The following is a 5,493-nucleotide window of genomic DNA, read 5'->3' on the forward strand; positions in this document are numbered from 1 at the left end:
AATAATAATAATAATAATAATAATAATAATAATAATAATAATAATAATATAGTTATGAGAAGTCTGTCTAAGTGTTGAAGACACAAGTGTTGTTTCTGGACTCGGCCCCAGTTTGGTGGTATGCAGCTAGGAGGGGGTGGGCCGACAGTTGCTGCATATGGAGGGCACACTGACAGCAATATCAAGGACAGAGGCCACTGGCATAAAGCTTTTGTCACCCTCAAATCCCACTTCTGCTCTCAGTGCCACTAATGTGGTGTAGGGCAGCGGTGAAAACAACTTTAGCATATTTATTTAAGGGGTGTACTAAAATGCATTTTGGGATTCCATGGACTATGCTTTACAGTTTGGGAACACCTGGAGTAAAATATAATTGTATATAAAGTAGTATAGCTTCACCTCAACTGGTGATATTAGTAAAATAACATCAGCAGTCTAGAGTTCAAGTAGCATATAGGTAAAGTGAGATCTTCTCCCATTGCTGTTGTTGACGCATTCACCTGATAGATGAATGGATTAAGGGTCACAATTCATTAGCGCAAAAGAACAAGAAATAAAAAATGAAAATAACCCATAATTTCACTAATGATTACTAAACACGTGTAATGAATGTCATCCAGAGAGACATATCACATATGATTGACCCAACCCCCACCTCTTCCTCGCCCCCCTTCATATAACTCAAACGTGAGCTATTAAGCATTTCATAACACACGCAGGTTGAAGTGAACTCCACAAAGCTGATAAATTTAGGTAGCTATTTAAAATGGGGACGCTGCTCATGCAAGCAAGTTGAGATCAGTTTCTTACACTGGCCACATTAAAACAACAGGTGCTAAATCATGAGCACCATTAATCAAAGTCTTGAACGGTCCATGCGAAGACTTTTTTCGAGCCTAATTTTCACCCTCACACCTCAAATGTTGATGTAGAACAGAGGGGATCGAAACCCAATACGTGAACCGCACTGACAAGAACCATTTCACAGGGAAAGGTAAGCTGAACAAACCCTCACTCTACATTAATATAGTAGCATTTTATACTGTACAGATAATACAACACTGTGCTGTGTAGAATATAATATTTGCACTATAATACTGTCAGTGGTTTGACTGTTATTGTTTTAGCAATGTAAACTGTTTGTTGATTTACATCAATATCCAGTATTTAATCATCCAAATGCTACTGTCATAGCAAAATTTTTTCTTTTTGTAATTTCTTACCTAAATTAATGGCTTGAGCTAAACGTTTCCATTTCTATGACTGTTTGTGCTCACCAGTGTGGAACTGGAGATAACTAAAGCAATGGCTTGGTCAGGTTTCCAAAATATTTTAACCATACTTTGTGTTTCTTGTGTCATAAATGAAGTTGTGGGACCTGATTTGTCAGTGAGTTATGGTTAAAGTCAAGCAACAGAGTGAGATCCACGATTGCCCTAAGTGGAAATGGGGCAGAAATTATACTATATTACACTGTAAGAGTACACAGTAGTTTGCTGTTAATATGGCATCTGCATTTTTTTTGCAGTTTAGCAGTATTTGCAAAGAACAATGCATCACTTTACCAGTGCATTACTGTCATTTCTACAGGCTGTTCCACTCTGGTTATAATACAATAAATGACATGAATTAAAATGCAATCTAACAAATCTCCACGCAACTGCACCACAAGTTTTTATGCTCCATAGGAAAACAACTTAATCTAAAATCAACAACTTGAAAATGGTAGGCAAAATACATAAAGTGATGAGGTGAGATGTGCAGCTCTTTTTTTTATATAAAACATTACAACATGCTGCTCTTATTTGTACAATCATTTACTAAAATAAATGTGGCACAACCACAACATCACTCTCACACAAAATCCATTTTAAACATGAGAATTCGTGTGATGTATATTGCTCGTATTTAACACAAACTGGTACACAACATGCTGTCGTGACATGTTTATGTTTTAGGTACCATGCGGCCGTACTGGTGACCTTCTGACACTCACTGCTGAGCCCTCTGCAGCTTCTAAGTGGGAACAGGAGAAGTCAGAGAGCCTGAACACCTGCTGTGAAGCAGTCACCAGCCAGACACCGCACTTTTCTAGGTTAAGTTCCCTATCCTTCAAAGGTTTCATGGTTCAAAGGTTAAAAGGTCACCTTTGGATTTGCAAGTGTTGTATGGAAGTTAGTTTAGAGGATGTTATGGATTAGAGAGTTACCCTAAACCAGTGATATTGACTATTTACTTAAAGAGGAAAAGTGATCACTCTGACAGTGTCATTGCCGGTGAATAGGTTGGATGAGTGTGTTTACCAGTATCCAAATAACTAAATATAACTCCCAGATCTCAGGTGAATGATAGACTTCCCTTCACATATAGATTATAGCAGGTAAAGGTCATACTGGGTTTATTATCAAAATATGGCCTACCTTAATTTAGCAGTTAAGAAAAAACTTGTAAGGGTTTCCTTCCTCATTATAGTGACATCACTTACATGCATCCTCTCTCTTCTACACTTCATTCAAGACTCTGAGTATCACAGTTCTTTATGTAACTCATTGTTCAGTACAAGTCACTAAGTGACTTCTTAATTGGTTTGCTGGCCCTCTTGAAATCTAAAGAAACAACAGCAGTGGTACATCACTTTTATTTACAAAGTCTTACTGGGTAAATTACATTTGCTTCATTTCTCCCATCTTTGTTTTGTATTTTATGTGAATTTGTAACGGTGTACTTTCTTGGCCAGGTCTCCCACAAAAGAGATTTGACTCTCAAAGGAGGAAAAGAAAAGAAAAGAAAAGAAAAGAAAAGAAAAGAAAAGAAAAGAAAAGAAAAGAAAAGAAAAGAAAAGAAAAGAAAAGAAAAAATATCACAATTGGGAAAGTGACATATTTATGTAAAAATGAAAAAAAGTTGATCACAAAACATATTTTAAAAAACAAACTTTGCAACATGTATCACCAACTTCCAATTAAAGTGCTTTATTATAAAGGCATAACAACAGAAAACAAGCTATTCGGTTATTTCTACTAATGTTATCAATAAAACCGAGGTTGAAAAATGGTAATTTTTATGTATAAATTTTTTTTATGTATTGTTATGTATATTCAGTAATGTATTGTAATAACATTATTAACATCAAAGGTATTTTTTATACTTGTTTTAGTATTTAATAGGTTAAAAAAATGTTGGCAGTAGTTATATACTGACATACTTTTTTTATTAGTAGACATTATGAAGTGGCACTAATTTTCTTTACAAAATGTTTTTGATTGTAAGATTATATGTCAGTAGAGAGAAAACAACACAAAACAAATCCCACTTTAACAGGACTATCTCTGCTGTCTCTCAATACGTGCATTTATTACTTTGTCCCACTTTGTTCTCTTCAGGATCAAAATCTGTTCACTCCCCTGAAGTGGCATTTTTGCCTGACATGAGTCAAAAGAGAAAAAGTTATCCATTTCTGTGATCTCTTTGTGTCTGTCAGAAAATGTTTCATCCTTCATCTGACACAACCAGTTACATGCCTGTGAACGAGGATAAAAGAAGACAAAGCTGTTTTTAACAGTTCATTTGTTTTTAACAGTGATTCTTTTGGATAAGTCATTACGTGCCAGCACTTTAAGTTACCAAATGGAAAAAAAAAAGTGCAATTTGTTGTATTCAAGTTGCAGAGATATCCAAAATATGAACAAATAATGATGTTTTTAGTATGCTGGGGTTCCCAAAACTCAGACACCCCTTCATGTTTGTGTAGATTAAAACACACGTAAAAATAAATGAAATATAAAAATGCATCTCTCAACTTGTATTTCCAGTTCTCTAATTCCATCTTAATCATTGTTTAGATTAAATAACTAAGAGATGTTTGCTCTGTATCATCTGGTGGTCCTGAGTGTTTAGGAGTACTCTAGCCTAAAAACGGCAATGCAAGAGTCAGAGCTGTCGTGAATTATGCCAGCAATGGCAGACATGTACGGTTGCCCCCTTCTGGCAATGGCTATTCGGTTTCACTCATGCTGCCAGACTGCTGGGCTACCAGCAAAGGTCGGCACCTTGTTAGGACCTGGTGGGACAACTTACAGCCCTATTGTTGTGCTCCTTTTCATGAATAATGATACAAACCTGCGTCTGAAAAAACTTTTGAAGAGCAGTGTCTATAATAAAAATCATAATGAATTGTTATAAGTAGCAGCATACGATGGACAATCTTGGTTTATGTCTCTTAATGTAATGATGTGATAACTGTTATTGACTACTTCATTAAATGCAGTGTTGTCAAAACGTATTTGTCACCCTTGCATGTTTCAGATCATCACACATTTAATATCAGACAAAGAATGCAATTTTGAAATTACGATTTCATTTATTAAAGTAAAAAAGCAATATGTGACGAGGCAATTATCCCCTAAACCTAATAACTGGTATAATAAGCCTACAATCAGTTTAACTGTATGTTAAATGTATTTAACTATACATTTAACAATTAAAGCATTAGAGTATCTTTAATTAGAGGACAGCAGATATTTACTCACCAGTCATTTAATTAGGTACACCTTGGATGAAGTCTTCTGGTCATAGATTCAACATGGTGCTTTAAACATTCTGCAGATATTTTGTTCCATATTGACCTGATTGCATCACACTACCACCACATCCAACAGCTGCTTTACTGGATTGAGATCTGGTGACTTTGAACTCATTCTTATGTTTAGCAAACCAAGTTTAGATGATCTGAGCTTTATAACATGACATGTTATCCTGCTGAAAGCAGCCATCAGAAGATGGACATGGTCAGCAACACTATCAAACGAGGTGATTTTTTTTTTCCGTCTTGTGTTTCCCAGTTTTGGTGATGCAGTGTAACTTGTAGCCTCAGCATGTGGCGTGTTCATCTGCTTCAGGGCTTGAAGTCTTCTGTCTTCAGAAATGCTTTTCTTCATACCTTGGTTGTAATGAGTTGTTCAAAGGCTCTCAAATCACCTTTCTTCCCCATTCTGATGTTTGTTTTGAACCTCAGCAGGTCATCTTGACCACGTTTGCATACCTAAATGCATTGAGCTGCTGCTGATTAGATATTTGTGTTAAGGAGCAGAAGAACAGGTGTACCTAATAAAATGTGTATATTTTAAATCAGATGGTTGTAAAGAAAAAATGAGGAGAAGAATATGAAATAGGAAATAAAGATTCAGGGCAATCACAGTTCTCAGAAATTCTCAAAACCTTCTGTTAAAAAACTCATTTTGAAAACTTTGAAGTCATTTTCACTCAAGACAGAAACAAGAATGAATGAACAAACTTTACAAACCTGATACTGTGTTAGTTTTTACTTCACCAACCCAAATAATTAGTGCAGCAAGAGTCCTGACAGGGACTAGAAAGAGAGAGCATATTTCTCCTGTATTGGCTTCCCTTCATTGGCTTCCTGTTAAATCCAGAATTGAATTCAAAATCCTGCTCCTCACATACAAGGTCTTAAATAATCAGGCCCCATCTTAT

Source organism: Pundamilia nyererei, unplaced genomic scaffold (genome assembly GCF_000239375.1).
Source record: "Pundamilia nyererei isolate P.nyererei 1_Seehausen unplaced genomic scaffold, PunNye1.0 scaffold00022, whole genome shotgun sequence".
Classification (NCBI taxonomy): Eukaryota; Metazoa; Chordata; class Actinopteri; order Cichliformes; family Cichlidae; genus Pundamilia; species Pundamilia nyererei.